The sequence below is a fragment of the Phaethon aethereus genome (assembly GCF_964289735.1).
Source record: "Phaethon aethereus genome assembly, chromosome: 6".
Taxonomy (NCBI): Eukaryota; Metazoa; Chordata; class Aves; order Phaethontiformes; family Phaethontidae; genus Phaethon; species Phaethon aethereus.
Window position 1 is genome coordinate 39317486 of NC_138580.1, and position 21068 is coordinate 39338553.

Below are 21068 nucleotides of genomic sequence, written 5' to 3' on the forward strand. Positions count from 1 at the left end.
TGAATTAGCCCACCTGGTTTGGCTACACCAGGTTATCAGGCAACTTAGATGAACTGTAAGATGGAAGGGAAAGGGATGATTGCTTGCAGCTATTCCAGAGGTAGCTACAATTAATTAAATATATTACTGTTAAGCACAGAGAAACATTTTCCCTTACAAGCTCGCAGTACAAAAAATTGATTCAACAAACAAACAAAAGTTGTCGTTACATCTCTTCAAATGGTTGCTCCCTGCATTGCAACAATTTCACGAACTATTCACACGCAACAAGGCTGAGCTTTTCCAGTGATGGTCAGCTATCCACATTCCATCAAATTTCAAGGTTCACAGAGATGATAAAATCTAATGATAAAGGTACGATTTCTACACACAATATGGGATTTGAGGAACGTAACTCCCCAAGGAAAGAAATTCTCCAGCACACACACTCCTTCCTCTTGGGAGAAGATAAGAGAATAAACAACATGTGACAAATGTTAGTCATGCTGCCTAATACACAACTGGAAGCTGCTCAGACACATCTGTGAAGAATGAGGTTTGTGAGCTCCAGTTGCATAGAAACGAATACAACTCCGTTGGGTTCATTTCCAAATTCTGTCCCACTTGCTCTACAGATGCAATCACATCATAGACCCACACCTGTAAAATCTGATTTATACTATAAAATTACATAAAGTGATTGTGACTTGGGTCGCAGCACAATTGATCAGGTCAGACCAGAACGGAATCGGTTCTGATAGTAGCAGTTCATGTCACCAGCAATTCTCATGACCCATTTGGTAAAAGATGCAACCAGCCAAGGTAGCAATTACGGTCTGGATTTTAGAAACCTTGTTGTTGTGACACATGTCAAGTCATTGGAATAGCTGCAAATTTCTCCTCATATTCTCAAAGTAACTCATGACAAAAAATACGTATTTGCGGACATGAAAGTTGCCAGTGGGTGTACATTCTTCCATATTTCATATTAACCAATATAAAGATGTGGAAGTGTTTTAGAGAATTCAATTCTGGTGATCTCCTCAGCAGTATACTTTGTTCCAGATAACAAACCAACCGTATGAAGCCACTCGACTGCCAAAAGAGATTTCAGCCTTTGTCTAATAGTGTACAGCAGGTAAATGTTAATAGTCAAAATTTGCCCCCAAAACATACGACTTGGGCTACTGGGCACAAGGCGTCTTGGTCTATAGGCCATTGACTTGAAGGCAAAGAGTGCAACAGTGCAATAGCCTACCAAAACCCCCTGCAAGCCTACATCAAAGGCAGCTCTTTCCACCATGGAGCCATTTCCACCATGAAGCCACTCAAAGTTTGGCTCAGTTTGCTTGGTCTGAAGCTGCCTTCTCTGAGCTCCTCCCTGAGGACCGTGGTACAGGGACACCACATTCAGCGCTGTACATAACCACCACTACCAATGGTAGTGGCACCCAAACAAAGCCAATTTGGAAAGCCCTGGCTTTGCGTAATTATTCCTTTTTCACCTTTTCAGGGTAAGCAATCAGATAAAAAATTACCATCACTCATTCTCATAGAAATGACACAATATAGTGAATGCAAACAAGCTCAAAATCTTGAGAAATCTTCAATCTGTTGTTGAACCGGGAAAGACCAGGGCACTGGGCAAAACCCAGTGGCCATACCTATGAAACAGCTAACTTGAAGAATGTAAAAAAACACTTTATATTTCTAATTGAAATGTCAGAATTTCCAGACATTTCAGCTCAGATTCATACAGATGACAATGTGGGACAGAAAACCCACAGCGGAGTCTCAGCTTCAAATGGAAAATATTATGACAGTCACAGTGAAAAAGACATTTAAATTTGAAGTACAATTTTTACCATGAAACAGGTAAACCACTCGTCAAAATTCACGAAGAAAGGGAGTTTGCTTGTGAAATTAAAATGCTCATGTGGGGGAAGAAGGGAGAAGAGAAGGGGAACATAAAACAGAAGGTGTTTCTGAGTTAGGAATACTTTGAGTCCTGTGGGTGAACTTTGATAGCTGAGAAGACTGCGTGCAGCAACAACGAGATGGTGTAACTCTAAGGTCAATATTCAAGACAGAAAGCAGACTTGGGCCTAGGGAAACTTCTTTAAAGTCATAAAAAAAGGTCAGTGAAAGAGAAAGAGCCCGTAAGGCATTCACGCAGCATTTTGTTCTCAAAAGAGATGGGAGCACATCGCAGAATATAAAGTAAGTCAAAGGGAAGTAACGAGGCATCCCAGGTAATACCTTGCCATAAGCATATAACATGAGAAAGGCTTACAGAACAGGTTAAGAGCAGCGATACACTTCGCTGAGCTAAAATCCTGCCTCCATTAAGACCAATGACAAAACATGCACTGGTTTCAGCAGTCAGAATTAGCTACTCCCACATTTCCCCATTTCAGACCACGTTCTTCTCTGCAGCAGTGCAGAGCGAACTCCTTCCCGTGCCCCTGCCCATGTCCCAAGTCCCTGCGACAGCCTAACTGCTAACACTACCCGCTCATACAGGAAAGGGCATTACTACGGCCGTGTGACGTACGTCAGCCCAATCCAAGGACTAGAGACTTTGCACTGAGCTTCGTACCAGGCTTTTATTATTTCTGCATTATTGCCCCATCCGGGCCTTGGAAGGGAAGCCAGCGAAGGCTGCTGAACTAAATGGCCATCTGACGTAGCTACTTTCGGTCTGAGGAAGTCCCTCTGATATCAGTGCAGCAAGTGCAACTTATTTCTGTAAAATCTGAACTCCCACTCGGCCCCTAGCACCCCAGAGCTGGAGGAAACCCCAGTACTCTTCAACTGAAGCTTTCTGAAGCAGCATCAAGGAAGTTAAAATGTTTTTTTTTGGGGGGCTGATACTTACACCTATCAGTGAGGCTACAGAATTCACGATCACAACCAGTATTAATTCATTATTTCTTCTTTCTTCCCTACTGGAAGTCGCCTGGGAGAGGGGAGCTATTCTGCAGGTACACGGTGCACAGCACAAAGCAACCCTTCACCTTGAACAGGACTTATCACAGTAAGATCAGTTTTAACAGAGGTAGGAAATTTGGTTAATGCATTGGGTTGGGACAAGGGAGCGTTGGGGTCAACTCTTATTTAGGCTACAAATTCTGTGACTGTAGGCAAGTTATTCTGATTGCCTGTGCTTCATTTCTTCATATGTATGATTAAGGTAATAATTCCCTTCTTCGCGGCATGTAAATGAATTCACGCACTTTGCAAGATGCACAGAGGCTAATTTGGTGAAGCTCACACAAGTAGGTAGACACAGAAAAATATGGCCCATATCTCTACTGAGAAATTAAGGACTTAATAATACACTGTGATTTTATTAGATATGGGAGTGAACATTAAAGAGCGGGAGGAGATACTTAGGATGCTGCAGAGTAGAGGATCAAGCAGGAATAAGAAAACCGAATCAGGGGAAAAAAAAAAAAAAAGAAGAAGAAATAGGTGGTATATGAGGCAATCTGCAGGTATGGCGTCCTTTCAGGTCGTGAAACGGTCAGCCCAGGGAAATGTAAAATGCCCCTGCGCTTAGTGACATTTAACAACACGCAGGACAAAAAAGAAAGTGTGCGACAGTCACAAAAAGGTGGATATAATAGCTGCTGCGGTCCTCCCCACCTCTAGCTTCCCTGAGCTGAGGAAGCAGTTGTCAGAGCCGGTGAGGGCTGAGGCAGTGCTGAGGTTTCGGCAGGAGGGCTGAGGCTGCAGAGAGGCGACACACGGTCCCTCCAGTTCATTACTGTAATTAAACAGCGCACTTCGGCTTCTCTAGAGCTGCCTAGCTCAAAGCTTCACACACAAAAATATTTACATGAATAATAGACCCCTGAACAAATTAATCACAAAAATTTAAAGTAAGACCTAAGCCCATGCTGGCTCTGAGCAGCACGTAGCTTTGCAAAGGAAACTGCCTCCCACTCCGATGCTGTATCTCGCTGCTGTGCTTAATGACTGTAAATGCATTCATTGAAATTCATGGGGGCTCTTTTATTTGTTGCTTTTTTTTTTTCTCTGGGAGATCACACACAGACAATAATCAGTATATACCAGAGTTCAGAAATAACAGCAAGTGCCACAGCTAACCTGAGATTGCCGGAGACAACCTGCATGCAGAAGTCACAACATGTAAACACCTAAAATACAGCTCCAGGCTGCTAAAGCGCACACACAGAGACTTGTGACAGTGTCAAGTGCCTCCACTTCTGAGCGCCCAATCCGTGACACCTTAAAGCAGTCCGATGTGCAGAAAGAACCAAATCTCTAAGCACATTATGAAAATTTTGCCTTAATCTTCTAATGCTCGTCAGTCCAAGTGGAGGCAGCAATACCTGGGGTACGTTTCATGGGATGCAGATACAATTCTGGACCTCATGGAGTTCCGATGTCTCCATTCTACAAGCACTCTTTAGACTATCATATTGGGCCAAGTATTAGGGTTTGTGCAGTCATATGGTAAACGTAAACGCATGATCTGCTTCACTAGATCATGTGGTAGAGACCATACAGTTACAGCCGTGCTTAAAAAGGTTTCTCGACACCTCAAAAGGGTCAAAAAACAAAATGCAACATTACAGCAGGAGAAGCCTACATACATGCCCTTAGGCAACTAGTACTTTCTTGACTTGGGGCTTGAAACGGAGCACTTGACTCACTTTATGACCTCGTGGCCAATGCCTCTTAGTAAAGATTATTATCAACTGCCCATGGATATATATGTGGCTGTTGAACATTTTGTGAGCCGCCCAGCAAATGAAAAATGGCTTGTCCCGCCTTTTTGTGCAGCAGCAGTCAATGGTAAGTTATTTCTGTCGACAACTACCACATACTAGTACAGTACCCATACACAGCTAGCAGTGGAAGGCCACTAGATACTCGTGGTACATCAGCACGCAGCAAAACAATGGCAAAACACTGCACCTACACACCCTTTATTTTCTAGACACACCTGCCTTCCCTATAAATATCTGCAGGGCACAAAGCAGCAGCTTGACATCTACATCTACCTGCCAGTTGTTTACGGTATTGTAAAATAAGCAGCTAGCGGTGAAATACTGCACTAGCGTTCAGTCCTCCCTTGATCTTCTGCGGCAAGCAGTATTAAACATCAGATTATATATAAACTCCAAAGACTTCATCTGTGCTACATTTTGGCTAGAACGGATGCATGTTTGGCTAGAACCGTGCTACATGGTTTGGCTAGAACATGCGCACGCACACGTGGTGAACAAGTAAATACACTAGTCAGGACAAACTTTCAAGCATCTATACCTTCTTCACATAGAAAAACACTGGCCAGTATCTGGTGGAAATCAGTAAACATTAGTGCTCATGTACAACAGCTATGGGGTTGGGGTCCTTATTTGTACCTTCAAGGCAGTTCTGTCTGCAGTCTTTTATTACTTTAGTAGTTTATTACGATTTATCTTGCAGCTGACTGGTAGCTTTGTTATTTAATCTGATTCATCAGTATTTATTTATTAACTGATCTGCAGGATTTTACAGATAAAACAATGTTCCAATCTGCCACAAGGGTTATAAATAAGTAGGTGGTATTTTTGTGCCAGAAGTTTAACAAACAAACAAACAAACTCACTCCCGTTTCATTGGCACAGTCACAGAATTACTGAAATCTCCCTAACAGTACAGATACTTGCAGGGCTCCTGCCGCAGTCTCTCAGCACCCATTAAATAATTAAAAACAGAAAAGCAAGAATCTTACACCCCATTTTCTTCCTTTGCAGCATATCAGGCAAACAGTTCACTTTATAGGTTTGTATGTGGTATCTATGTATGTGTGAAAAATTAAGAAAAATGCACATGTCTATGTGGAACCATGCAGATAAATTATGTAGTAAATCAAGGAAAACACAGATAAGGATATTAATGTTGTATTTAGTTATGAAATAGATGAAATCCACAGATATTTGCTCCAATTCTGTGTCTCAAGTAACATATAGAACAACAGTAACAACAGATAGAAGCTCTCCTCATATATTTCTCTTGGCTTACCCTTATTTCCTTCAATATAAGAGCTTCAAAGCTGGCAAATGGCACTCGACACGCATTTTCTAGTTTATATTAATGGCAATGGAGCTCTCAGATCTCCCCATATGTATCTGAAAATTTCAAGGGCAAATGTTCTGCGCTTGCACTGTGCGGACACTGAGCCAGGCACACTGTCCTTGTCCCACACCAACATGTCCCAGTCCTCCAGGCACTCCTGGCACTGGTGGGGTTCCCAGGAATTTTACACCAACTCCAAAATGGTTAAATACTATTAAAAAGGGACTCTGTTTAAACAGCACTCTGATGGTGAGAAAAACTAACAAAAACCAGGAAGTTCACAAAATAACTGGTTGTTTTATCACCTGGCTAGCTTCAAAATCACTTCAAGGCAGCCAGGTTTATGGCAACTTACTTTTAAAGGGGGATAGGCCCTGTGATGAATACGAGAAAGGTGACTTCGGAAAGGAGCCTCCTCTCTGCAATGCGTCCGCATGTGGGTGGGAACCAGCTTAAGATGGAGGTTAAACCTTAACTGTATGTACCAGCTCTCTACTTTCCACCCCACTTCAGACCTTTAACATTATATTAAAGTTGACTTGATAAGTGGAGCGTTAATTGGTTCACGCGACAAACCTTCCAAAATGCACTTGTTGGCTTCTCTTAATTTTAACACTTCTCCATAGACACAGCGAGCAGGAAAAACAAAAACAAGTTTAGGTTGGTCTGTTGTTCTTCTCTGGGCTGTCCTGTCCGCTCCCCATCAGTGCCACAGCTCAGCAGGAATTTAAGGAGGTGACTGGAGATCCACACGTCACCGCAGGCAAAGCTCCGCAGCGACCGACTGCAGGCAGAGAGGAACAGCTCACACAGGCAGCGCAGGGTGTGGGTACCTCCGTACAGATCAGGAATGCTGCTGGACAAACACTCCCTTGAGAAGTGCTTTTTTGTTTGTTTTGGGGATTTTTTTTTCCCCTTTTAGGTAAAACAAGTGTAGATGTTGGGCCAGATTCGTAGGTAGTATCAATGGAAATAATACCCTGAAGTCACTTTACGTCAGCTGCTTACAGTTTATATTTATTCCCAGTGTTGCTCCTTTGCATATCTTGCAGAAGCTCTTTAGCATTATAAAGCCAACAGAATCTACGAGTTATTTGAAGCAAGCAGTGCCAAACATAGTGTTACCAGTTATCTTATACCATATAAACACAGGGAGACAGAGAGAATACACGACATTTAACTTTCACTACAGCACTAGATAGTTTCCCTCTGCATAAAGGCACTGAACAAGCCTTTAACTACAGCTCCTTTCCTCTCATCCCGTGGCAATGAGTTCCACCGCCCCACCTACATGCTCCCGCACAAGAAAAAGTCTATCTTTTAGCAGCTGACATCTTTTAATTTTATGTCTCATATTAGGAGATAGGAAGGACACGCTCCAGTTTCCCTTTACTTAAGTAAGTTTTCTCTTTTCTTGTCACTGTCAGAAACAAAGTTTTGGAAATGGACTATTCAGAGCAAGCTGTCATGAAGATAATAGCACACAGGAGGAGTAATATTGACAGCTCCTCTTCTTTTCCCAAACACTGAAGTTGGGAATTTTCACTTATTTTGATCAAGGCCAGCAGTGAAGGGAACCTTGCTTCCAAAACCAGCTCAGGCTATGAAACTAATGGGCTCCTTTGGGACGTGAAAATTTTTATTCATAACTTTCCTTACTGCCCAAGAACCAGCGTGGCATATGCTTTTGTGTTACCCTCGTAAAGATCTGCCGTTCAAGCAAGTGGTCTTGTCATCTGTTGCACAGATGTCAAATGAGGTCAAGCAGAAAAAGAACTGCCTGACTCCTTTTACCTATGCAGTTCTCCTGTCTGCTCCTGTTGCTCTCTGCCTGACAACGTATATATTTACCACCAACATTACAGAGGAGCTCGAAATAAGGGTGGGACTTTTCTCAAGCAGACAGTGCCGAGCCAAGCTGTTCTGCATACTTCTGAAAACCTCATGCTAAAAGCTGCTCCAGCAAAGACACTTTTTGGGGCAGCTCACTGATCCAAAAAGCTCATCCTAGCTCCCATCGCATCACCTCCAACTTCACCAAGCCAAATGAATCTGCTACCACCAGGGCTGGACACGCTCTCCACCAACACTTGTGGTGTTCATGCTCCATGTTCAAAGTTAGCCACAGTATTTGGCAGGGGGAAGCCAGGATGATTTTTTATGAAAACAATTCTTAAAACAGAAAAAATTAACGGTAAAGATATGTTTTAAAGGATGATGGGATCCTTCAACTCTCCGAGAGATGAATCTGGGATAGTGGATAGCTTCTGTTCTAGCACAAACCTCTACATCAAGTCTATGTCTGACACCGAAGCTACATTAAGTTTTTCTGGCTACTAAAATTCTGTAATTCCTGTTAGCCTCAATATCTTTCCTAGCTGTGGGTTTTTTGGGTTTTTCTTGTTTTGTTTTGTAACACGAAAAATAAGTAACAGTTCCTGAGCACTTCCTAAAACCCAGTATTCTTTAGGTTTGCTCAGCGGAGAGAATGAGAAGAGAGGGAGGGAAGAAAGATTTGGGGTTTTAGGGTGTTTCTTTTTTGGTGCGATTAGTTTTGCACTACGAGCCCTGGACAGATTCAGACACTGTTATCGTGGCTGAAAGGGAGGCAGACAAATTGAAAGGAAATTAAATATGGGTGTGAAATTAAACCAAAAGGAAGAAAAAGAGAAGAAGGAAAGAAAAAGCAACTGCTTGGGCTGAAAGTAAAAACAGAAAAGCTGGAAAACACAAGACAGAGCTCTCTAAACATCCAGAAGTATGTTAAAAAAGTTTCCTGTAAAAACAGGGAATTTAGGAAACTCCGAATATACTTAGCTGCATTCCTTGATGGAAAAAACCCCAAACAAAAATTTATACTGAAGGCTCCACTAGGCTATTTAAAAGAGGTGACTTCTTTGTGAAGTCTGAATCCAGAGCAAAAGGGTGTAAAACTTCTCATTTCTCAATACCTGGAGAAGAAAAATCTCTTCCTCTCACTTTCTTATTTTTTAACTTTTCTATTTTTTTTTCCCTTGGTGTCTGGAAGGTCGTGTAACTAAATTGGTGGATAGGGACTTAGAATCTCTGGGCTCATTCCCGCCTGCAACACTGATGTCCTGAATGCCTCTGACAACTCCCTTTTTGTCTGTATTCTAGGTTCATCCTCTGCAGAAGGTGGTCGGGCAGTAAACCTTGCTGCCTTCTTGTCTTGGACCTGAACTCTCTGAGAAACGACTGTCACTATGAGTTATATGCTACGTGACACAAAATGGCCCTTTCCCTTCTCTTCACCAATGGTGCAATCCTATCCCAGGGGACCGTACACCAGCCAGGTCAAATTCATCCCGGATTTGATGCTGATCAAGGCAGAAATCTCACGCATCTCAACCAAAACTGTACTTGCGCTCTCCTGAAGTTGGCTCATCATTAGCCCTTGGGACAAACTCATTACTTGTAGAAGACTAATGATATGAACATAATGGATACATTTTTCACAATATAGCTAACGTGGACATTTTACTGTGGCACGTAAGAGTCAAACAAAGCACTTTTCCTGGTGGATGATCTATTCTTTGAAGCTAAGCAGCTTCATTCCAACAAAACATGCCAAAAAGTCAATCCTTTGATGCTGCATGATGGAAATGTAGCTATGTATATTGAGAAACACCTGATCCTACAGTGTTACCAACACCTGCAGCTTCACCCTAAGTGAGATACGATACTATGCTTTCCTTCAGCTTCCAGCTCCTGGAAGTTAGGTTTGCTTGTTTTCTCACTCCCTCCCCACTCATGAAATAAATATCGTAGATAAAAAGGCCAATTTATCACCTTTCACACTCATTTCTAAGGGTCTATGATGTGGGGGATCCGGATTCATGATTTTTTAACTCCTGGGGTTAGAAACACATCCATAGTGTAAAATCTGACAAATTGTGCCAGCATCAATGGGGTGTCTTCAGATTAGTACAACTACAGTAGATATCAAAACCTCAGTCACTTTGTTCAAAAACACTTCCGTGAACTACATATTTTCCTACCAGAAGTTTTCCCACTCTCCTGTTTTTTTTAAAATCCTGTGGAGTTAAGATGGCTTTTCTTCCTAAACGTGCTCTTACTTATGCCTTAAATAATTTCCCTGTTCCATCCTGGTGTTTTATAGGAAGAAAACTAATATTATATATGAATCACAGAATAAAGTACCTCCTGCAAAAGACATCGCTCTATTAGGAACACATTCTAAGTGGCACATTCACTATGCATTTAATTTTCATTTACAGTATGTGCTCTATACTCAGTACGCTGCCTGTATCAGTTTTTGTTTTCATAACCTATTCCTGACACCTAACAAGAACTGGGAGTGCTGCTCCATAATTTGGCAAGAAGGAACAGGTTGTGGATGTGCAGGTTTTTCTGACTCACCCACACGGATCAAGAAGGAAAAATAAAAGGGAGAGGGTGGAGATTGCAAAGGGAAAAGAAAAAAAAAAAAAAGAGGAGTGACGTGTTCCTTTGGATGCGGTGTGTAATGCAGCTGGCAAACTGCCTGCTCGCAGTGCCACAGAGTTCCAGACATGCCAGTCCGGCTGACTCAGCTCTTCAGCACAAGGAAAGGGAAGGGAGAAATTTCACAAACGTTGCTGATATCCGAGGGACGGGGATCGCTAGGCTCTCCTCGAGGATCTTTGAATCCGTCTTTCACACCAGGGACTCGAGCAGTGTCCCCAGAGAGGTATTAGAGAAAGATGCTCACACGATAACCTTGTACAGAACTGCTTATGCTCATATCAAATCATGCCTCTGCGGTTGTTGGAAAATTCAGCAGCACAGCTTCACCCCACAAACCAGAAATGTCAGGCCTTTCCTAGCCAAGGCTAGCTGCTCTCAGACAAGCCACTGTCTCCAAGGAGACAAGCAAAATGCATGCCCATTGAAGGGTATCCAAGTGAGAGAGAGTCTATGGCCCATGTCGCTTTTCTATATAAAAATTTCATCATCAGATTCTCAGCAGTGTATCCTTTGCATGTGATTCATTTTCTAGGAAGAGCCCAAAGCCCTTGAACAGTCTGGGCTTGGCCTACCTTCGAGACCAGCTCTATCCCACGATACAGTACCATGCCGTAAGCAGCTCAGAACAGCCCTGTTCGGCTGGGGGGATACTCTCTGCTGTCCTAGACATTCACTCCAAACTGAAAAGAGGCAGGCAGGAGGAAGACAGTAAGACAGGACCTATTTCCCAGCAAAAGAAACCAAAACACAGGCTGTCAAAGCCTCTAATTCTCGATGAAATCAAGCAGACCTCAGTGCTTTTGAAGATAAGGGCCATGGTGAACTGCCCCCAAAATCAGCACTAAGGTGAGCTTGTCTTAATTTTCCAGTCAAGATCTTCACCATGGGCCCTCGACCGCCTCGGAACACGTGAGAGCATTCACGCTTGTCTCACTGGAAGGGAGGGAAAGGACACATGCTTGGGGAGCACATTCCCCCATCCTTAATACAGCGTAGCTGGCTCTCTGGGCAAGAGAAGTCTCAGGGCAGCGGCAGCATCCCAGGGAACTCTGTTGCCTTACGCTGAAAATCCTACTGAATTACACTGCCCCGCTGATCCCTCGCAGCGCTTTCCACAGAGGTATATGTGGATATTTATTAATTTGCGGATTTTTGGAATATGTGGATATTTATTGTATTAAATATTTTGCATATTTAATACAAAAGGAACAAACAACCTTTAAGTAGAGGCTTTTTCAAAAGCGAGTGCTTTGCAGCGTACAGATAACCGTGTGGTTGGGGAGCGTCCCAGCCAGGTGCTCTTTGTCAAAGTTTCAATAGTCAGGGCCTCAACAGCATTTCTCCAGCTTCAGGAATGAAGATAGAGATCTTGTCTCTCTGTTGCAAGGCACGGAGGGAACTTGGGGCACCCTGTCTGAAATCAACACAGCACAGTTATGCAAAACATGTGTGCAACTGGCACCTCTTGTGTAATCCTGGCTGTAATCAGCCTCTCTAACCACTCCGGAGAGGAAGGAGGGGCAGAGGGTGGAGAAAGTTCACACTTAGATCAAATAAAAAATGGGAAAATATCCAGAGAGCTTTAGTCAGGTAAAAACACAGTTCCCTCTCATGGGAAACCTCCAGGACAAGTTTCCTTGAACTTCACACAGGGTTATAAATAGGAGGAGCGTCACACAGAGTTCAGCACAGGTTCACTGTAAAAAAAATCTAGACATTCTCATTTTCCTTCTTGAGTGATATCCATCAATATCTTAGCTGTAAGCCAATTCATAATTACAGGTTGCTGAGAGCTTGGGAGAATATATCAGTAGCAGCTTTCTGCAGCTCTGCTACGGCATGGTGTTAACTGGGTTATTTTTTTCCCCTTTAGTTTCTCTTGGCTTCCTTTCCAGATGGCAAAAATACCTCTCTTACACCTTAAAGCACTCATATATTATAAAAAATGTCACTGACGGTTCTCCATTTCACACTGCCCCATAAACCAGCTCTGAGATAGCAGTGAAAGATGGCCTCAAAACACCGTTTGATTCCAAGCTCAAACTTTCTCAAGCTGAAAGGTTTCACAAACTCCTTCAAGAACTGACAAAGGCCAGCTCCAAATGCTGGATCTCCTTTCCTCAGAGGCAATATGCAAAAGCTTTTGGCCCTTGAAAGAAAATAATTTTCTCAAGGGGGAAAAAAAAAACAAAAACCCACCAACTTTTTTCCTCCTTAGAGCTGCTGTGGTATTTCGCTGCTCAAATGGAGTACGTGCAAGAAGTGGTCTTGGTTTTGCTGAGCTGTGGCTTTGTCAAGTCAAAACCATGTTCTCATCTGAAGTGCACAAGAAAGCTTTCAGTCACTTCTTGGATCTCTGTTCTGCAAAAACCACTGCAGCTACCTCAGAAGGCTGCCTCTGGAGCAGGAGGACTCCTGATGCACTGCACCATGTCCCTCAAGCTTATTCTAATGCAATGAGACACCCAGCTCCCACAGACGGTCTGGAGCCTGGCTGTGCAACGCCTGTGTTTACAGCTGCACCTTGAATTCTGGTTTTTCTATGTACATATGCCAACTCAAGCATAAAAATATTGGATTTGTGAAACAATCCCTGATGACAAGGACAACGAGGCCAAAAGAGGCCTCTATAGCTTGAACTTAAAGGAGCAAAGGACTACATGTCTTTAAATATCTAAGCTACTAGACCCTCACCTGCCAGCCCGTCCATAGTAGTTCTGGTGCAGAAACACAAGTGATTCACATGAAGCTACCTTGGTGCTTAGGTACCTGAATTTACAAACTGGATCTCAAAGGCGTTCTTCCAGTTTCATTTTCCCATAACTGAAAACGGGTAACAAGAAGGCAACAACACATACCCACTTCACACAGGCTTTGGGCTCATGAAATAAGATAGGGTTCATAAAAGAAACAAGTCGCTAAAATTGCATTCTAAGTAGTAAGTCTTTTAGCATTATTAATAATCACCTTACTATTGTGTCTAAGATAATCATGCCAGTATCAGGGTATAATACCTCAGTGGTTACTGTAACAATACACAAAGTTATTATTCCTTCCACTTTGTAATTATCTCATTTCACTATTGCACAAAGGCTAAGTAAAACTAAAGAGATAACATGCAATGCTATGCAGCAGGGGTGCCAGCAGCGCTGGAATACTCTGCTACGTACTTCCATGACCTTCATTGCAGCAATATGCATGTGCCTTGCAATCGTTTGTGTATCCTGCCCTCTCACCACAGTGACAAGGTTGAGAAGTGCTCTTATTTCGATTTCACTGACAGGCAACTGAGGCAGAGATGAGGTTAAGGGGTCTGCATCTGTACTGGCCCATGTTTCCAAAGCATAAAAGGACTTTGCAATTTACGTCCCTCATAAATGAGTGAATGAGAGTAGCAAAAAAATCAAAATTAGTTAAAAAAAAAAAAAAAAAGAGATCAGAGAATTGGAAGATAAAGACAGACTAGAACAGAATCAATGCCAGACACATGACTACAGCCTATCACAGCGTAAACTGAGCACAGGAATTACTCACAGAAGACAGTGTTAGGAAGAGCAATAATCTGCAGCAAAAGAAAGGACAGTTTAGGTTAAATATCAGGATGAGAGTCACAGCTATAAAAAGCAGATGGGAAGTGGAATTGTCTCCCTAGGGAGATGACTGAAAAACAGTCTCTCTGGATGTTTAAAAAACAGGTTAGGCATGCTGTTCAGAAGGACTGCTGCTCTATATGCAGAAGTCTTATCACATCCATCTGCTTTTTTGATGCCAGTGAAATCCCACATATAGCACTGTGGCAGAATAAAAGCCCAGAGGAAAAAGAAAGTCACTGTCTCGTTTGCTCTTCCAAAGCAGGATGGCTGGCATAAGACCTGGCATCACCCAGCAGCGCAGAAGTGTCTGTTTTCTCTCCATGTAGCAGCCCAGCAGGGCAGGACCAGGTGCTTCGTTCTGGTTGTGTAATATGGCCTGAGGCTACACAAAGAGGGACAGAACCTGTCTGATGATGCCAGGATGTGAACTGCTAACGTGGACAGGAGAGAAAACTGGACATCAGCAGTCCTGTCCCAAACACACCCTTCCATCTTGGCACAGGCATCCCATGAGGAAGAAAGAACCCATCAAAATTAATGAGGGACGATCCCATGTGAATCTTACAGCATGCTGATGTGGTCTAAACAAGGACCTTGTTACCTCTAAGTATTGCTATCTGACCTTCTGGATGAGGTGACAGCAGGTTCAGGAGATCTGAAAAAGGCAAAGGACACCCTGTCCCTTCCTTGTGAGCACCTCATAGCACTGCAGAACCGAAACCTGCCTTGGGGAAACTCCCTTATGGTGAAGCTGCAGCATTGGGGCATTAGTACTCTTCCCCATTTTGGGGTGCAGGACCTCTTGCCTTAACACAAAATTCTTCCTTGCCAAGCGTCCAGGGACTTCACCTGATACCAAACACACAATTCTGCCACTCTGTCTCATTAAGGAGAGGAAACTTGGATGATCAGGGAAAGGAGGAGACGATGCAACCTCCCTTCAGACCTGCTCTCCCCCTTCTCTTTGTTGAAGAACAGACCTGCAGGTGGCAGAGACATAGCAAGGCCACGTTCCACTGAGAGATACAGCAGGAGGCACAAGACTTGTCTCTCAGATACCAGGATAAATCTTAGCACCTACTAATCTTGCTGTGAACTGATATTTAGAAGGAGGATACTCCCATGGTATTGGTGTCTCTCATCACTGACAGAGTGGGTGAGTCTTTCTCTATTCAGGCAATTTACAGGCAGCGCCCAAGCACTAAAGGAACAGGGCATCTCCGGCTCACGCTGGGGCACCACGAGAAGCTGGGTGCCGCACAGCGTCTGTTCCCCTGTCATCTCAATCACACTCCCTGGAGAGAAGGGGGGGCGGGGGGGAGGGAAGAAAAAAAAAAAAAAGGAAAAAAGCTGATACACAGTCCTAAGAGAGAAAGAAATTCATGAGGCTGGTATACAGCACATCTACCTTTGCTCACCAGAACCACTTCTCTTTCTCTGTCTTATCTGCTGGAAACAGAGCTCCTGGTTGAACAGTCACAGATTGATCCATAACTACCCCAGATAAGAAGGAATCTCTGTGGAATTTCAAGCCTTCTAAAAGTCCAACAAGCAAAAAAGTGAACAATTCTTGCTTCGGGTGGAACCATATCTTTTCACAAGTTCCCCCTGAAAACAAAGACCAAACATACTTTTTTTGGAAAGATTGTGATCCTACAGCATCTTTAAATCAAAGATGATTTCTCGGTGATAATTATGCTCCATAGAAAAGGCTTAGCATGACCAAGCTTGTATACTGACATAATTTTGAGCACATAAAAGATGATCTTTTCATATAGCTGATACTAATACTTGTCACAGTAGTGCTCTGGAGGTGAAGAGGACCCCACCACTTCAAGGATTAGGTTCAGATGGGGTTTTAGCGAAGCACGGGATACAAGTTGGCTCTACAGAGGATTAAACTTTAAATAAGGATGCCTAGGGGATGAAAGACCTGGCATACCAAACTCCTACCCTTGTACACATTTTGATCTTACTTTCCAAAAATGCACATACAAACAATATGGAAAACAGAATACCAGAGATTTTAGACACTACAACACAGAGCAAAGGCCACTAGGTACTGGAAGCATTAATGAGAAAGCAGAGCTGCTGCAGTATTGTGTACATGCTAATAATAGTTTGGAACCTGGAGTCCGATAAGAAAAAACAGAAAACGATTTTGTGACGAGGTTAATTCCACTGAGTTTAACTGAAACAGCATAAGAAAACCCGAGAGGAAGAGCAGCTCTGCCTGATTAAACAGAGCTCTAAGTATCAGATCAACAGAATGCCCACCGGCTCATGACAACTAAGGGAAGATGCTGTTTGCTAACCTGTTTGCAGAACTGGTATTTGTATGCAAAATACCTCCTCCGTCCCTTCATGTACTTGCATCATTTTTCACAAATAGTATCCTACTTATTCACATTTCATTTTTTTCCCCATTCACAATGTGTTTGAGTCAGTCCAGCTTAGAGTGTAATGAGAATTTCAGGTCCCAAGATTCTTCTAATTATGATGTTCCCATCCTCAAAAACATGGTTACAGAGTAGATACTGGGCCTTTTGAGAGTAGAGATGTTAATAGTGGTAAAAGTCTCTTCAAGAGGAAAAAAGCAGTTTAAAACATTGACTCTTCATTATTCTTAATAACCACCCTTGCCACTGTTTCAGTAATTCACACTGGCTTTTGACAGGCAGGACTTCATGTACAGCGTTGTGTTTTTCAGCACCATGCTTGTTCATCCAATTTTTCAGCTGGAATGGGACACTCACAGGTGGAATGACTCTCCCAAACATGTAATGAGTCAGCCATGTTGTCAGAATTAGGAATCAGGTTCCTACTGCCTCTGAGCACAGTTGCACACACAGATATCACTTGTCAGTTCTGCCAACAACAGCCGTGCAATTGCAGGCGTGTAGGACATCTCAAATGGCTCACACACAGGAGGAGATGACAAGAAAGTCCTTATGGAGAAGAAGAGATGAGAAAGATAGACGTGCAAACCAAGAAACATAAAAAGAGTTACTAAACTACCTTACCAAGAACAGAGCATTTACCTTTTTAATTATACATGCCTTTTATCTTGCACACTGTACATAGTTTGCTAAGATTGTGCTTTTGGGAGTTTTTGCCTAAGCCTTTCTTTTCAAAACAAATGCTTCACTGCTTTTCTTTTGCAAATAAAGTGATACCATTAGCTCAGTGCTATTGAAGAGCTGGGCAGTAACAAACAATGTGCAGCAGCAACGCAGGAAGAGGGGGAGGAAAAAGCAAATATTTGTTAAAAGCAGAAAAGGGAAAAAAGCATTTTCTAAACAGGAAAGAAGCAGCTTGGAAGCAAATTTTAAAATGTATTGTAAGGAAAAGCTTCTGTGACAGGAAAAAATAATGATCTGACTACCCATTTTTTATGAAGAAATAAACAGTAAAACTGCTTTCATATATGAATAACACTTACATACTCCCACAGTAAGGGAACATGATTGAAGTTACTAAGATAAAGAGAATACCCAGGAAATTCCAGAATTAAGGTTGCCTGAGAAGGCTTCGTGTGGCCAGTTTGTGTGTATGCATGGTGAGACAGTCTTTTAATCACAGAAGTCACAAAATAATTTGCTCACAGGACCATCCTGGCTTAGTGCAAAGCATGGATGGTTCTCACTTAATGAAAAACCTATTACGTGTTTCGTTTTCACCTTAGCAAGTGATCCTACCCCTCATTTACGGCTTACTGCCCAAGCCCTGCTCTGAAAACTAATGCACTAATGTGTTCTATGGACTCTTCCAGATTGTTCATCATTGCAACCTTGACTTTAAGAACTATCAAAGCATTTATGTTTACAATAGCATTATGAGGAGAGGGCTGACTTGGTGCCATTTTAGACACAAGAGAAATTCATGTCAAAACATTAATTGCTAATTTTACGTGCCCATTTGCCTGACTTTTCAGGGTAAAATAGCATCAGGTTGTATGTCATATCTTTCCAAGTACAGAGGTCAACGTCTAGGTGCTTTAACCATTAGATTGATCTGTCAGATCAACTGTCTTCCTTAAAGCTTTTACTTTTTTTTCCACTAATTGCCTACAGTAGATTTCGTGTCACCTGTTTTCTATCTGCCTTTGTATAGTTGTGCAATTCTAGAGATGATGGAGGAGATGGGCACATCTCAGGGTGAGATAGCAGGTACTCTTGTGACTGCCATCAGGAGATTGGCTTTGTGTGGACGTCCTCCTCTTTAAAAACAGCAAAAGCTAGGCAAGGTGAAGCCAGTCCCTGCTGGTTTATCAAGTGCGTCCTGCAGGAGGGGGCTACCGACTTCTGCCCCAGTCCTCCACAGCCTGTCCTTGCACTCACATCCCGGAAGCCCTCTCAAGCACCTCTCCTGTATTATCTGTGTTGTGGAACTATGGAGTTAATTCTGAAAACAACATCTGAAAGCCCTGTAAGCACCTTGAGGCTCATGCCCACTCTCAGTGTAATTCTGTGCATGAATCTCTCCCCAGGCATTATCCTACTGATGTCCTGAAGGCATCATTATATTCCTGAAATCAAAGAAGCTGCATGTGGGAGGAAAATACAGACACAAAGTTCATCAGACCTCCGTATGTCAGTAAAAGGTAAATAATCGCAGGAGTAAATCACTGCAAGATAAGTCCTTAATTATTTAGGGTTAAACAGCAGCAGCTTCCCAGATGCGAAGCAATATTTTGTTAACCACTCATCCTGGGAATACTTACATAGTATGATGTTATTCTGTGCAAGAAAGAGAGGCAACATGTGGACTGTGATGCTTAGAAACATTTTCAAATAAATAGGAAGTAATATTAAAATGCATGAACAACAAAAAAAATCCACCCAAAAGGGGAAAAAAAAAAGCTGTCAAATTTTTTAAGTTAATAGTAGTTTCAGCTATTTCAAATATCTCTGAGATGCTTCTGTTAATTTCTGTTTGCAATTACATTTCCTTATTTTTTCACCTTTCCTGTCTTACTGTATGAAAACCCTGCTCTAAGCACAGGAAAAATTGACTAACTGGCAGTAGCAAGAGGGTGTAACAAAGTGGTGACACAAAGTGCTTTCAAATTCACAGATCAAACTAGCTGGGAGAAAAAAAAAACCTCCTTCAATTCCTTTCTTGCATACTCTGCCTTCCATAAAAAATGAGTAGCTTAAAACCTTCTTGGAAAGGAAAAAAGAGTGGGGTTTTTTTGATTAATAGCATTCTCTTATTTGAGGAAGAAAAGGACCTACAACATAAAAAAGGAAATTGGTCTTGCATGTATGAAATCATGTGCCAAATTCTCAGCTGGTGCAAAATAGCAGTACTTTCCTTGCTTAGGGGATGTAATTCCAATCTGTATCAGCCGAGGATCAGATCTAAAGAGCTTTTGCTTTCCTCTTATAAATATAAAAACATATTCAGACTGACCTCAATTTAGACATTAGGTGTACCAGATTGAAACTGGATTGAAGTCTCATGTTTCAAAATAGTTTTCAACCTCTTCTTTCTATATTTGATCTGATATCCTCTCCTTTATGGTCAGGAATAGCAGAAGATTTAAGCATTTGATGAAGTTTGTTGTACCTTCAAGGTCTACTTACACTTTGATGCGTGTTTTATTAAAGCAGGAAGTGCTTGCCTAGTACACTGATACAAAACTGTTTAAAATCTCCAGGAAACATCTACCCATCTCCTCCATGAACCAGGTTCGCACATGTATGCATAAACCAACCAAACTTGCCTGTATGGCAGGGACAGAAAGACAGCTTAACTTCCGTGCTGACATGTCAGACTGACATTCCACCTTCATGTAGGTGGGTGCCAGGTTTTAGGGCAATATCCCAGGTTTTTAACTCTTCATCTGTGAGTGCTACACTAAGAATTGTCTTGGAGAGTATTGTGGGAGCGCTTGTCTGTTCCTGCTGGCCCTCTGCTGAAAACTGTCGTAGCTGACTGCTTAGAGGGGTGTCACCTTCTCCACTGAAAACAAAACGTAAAATTACAAATTGAAGCACAGTTGAGCCCACCTAAGTCACTTAGGGAAGGAGCTCCTGGGGAACTCACGTGCCTAAGCAGCTTAGGTGCCTTCTGAAAATCCCACACCTTCACATTTCATCCTCGTGCAAAAAGCAGAGGCATCAGCCATGTACTCCTCACACAGGAAGAGCGAGCAATCTCTATCAATGGCTGTATCTAGGTAACAAAATCTATATTCATATTATGAAAACAATCTTCAACCGCAATGTTCATGTTTTGTCATGTGGGCTATTTTATGTCACAAGTCCCTTTCTTATTTTAATTGTGAATATTTTTATCGTGTTTTCTTTTTTACTAATTTTCAAGTTGAAACTATGGTTATGGTCAGATGTGTGAAAATTGCACCTCACAGTTCCACAGATATTTTCCCTTCTGACTTTCAGATCAGATCCTCTCAGCTGATAACTCTCAAGCAATTCTCTTTCAGTCCCACACTTGCACTCTCTTGGAAGCTCACGCTTTCTGTCAGTAGTACATTTGCATCAATACAGCCTCCTGTGTACTTCAAAGTCTATCTGGAGAAGCTTACTAGCTTATGCTTTCTGATTCTCAGAAATGTCAAGGCAACTCCGCATCCTAAGACCAACCTAATGCTCATAAAACAGAGAACTCTGCTGAAGTGAGGCTGACCCTGTAGAAGAAATGCATACAAAGAGCCAGGAAGCTCCATTTTCAACATTTTCAACACACAGAGCTTCTGTCTGCAGCTGCACTTCAACCACTGTGTTTCAGTAGCCACACATTTGCTAACACCTCAAAAAAGTTCATCTGTAATGCTGTCACTTGTAACCAGTCCAATTATCTTTGCTCATTCAACAATGAAAAACAGAGTCTCCTATAAACGGCCTGGACACAAAAGTTGAACATCCTGGGAGATAAAAAACGCAGCGA

The 21068-nt window shown here is 42.3% G+C and overlaps 1 protein-coding gene across 5 annotated transcripts in view; it reads right to left on the bottom strand.

Moving 5' to 3' along the window:
• The window catches only part of IKZF2 (IKAROS family zinc finger 2), a gene marked incomplete at both ends in the record, with an annotated part of 106413 nt that overhangs the window by 15961 nt on the left and 69384 nt on the right, over positions 1 to 21068 (bottom strand). The gene's annotated exons all lie outside the window — the stretch shown is intronic.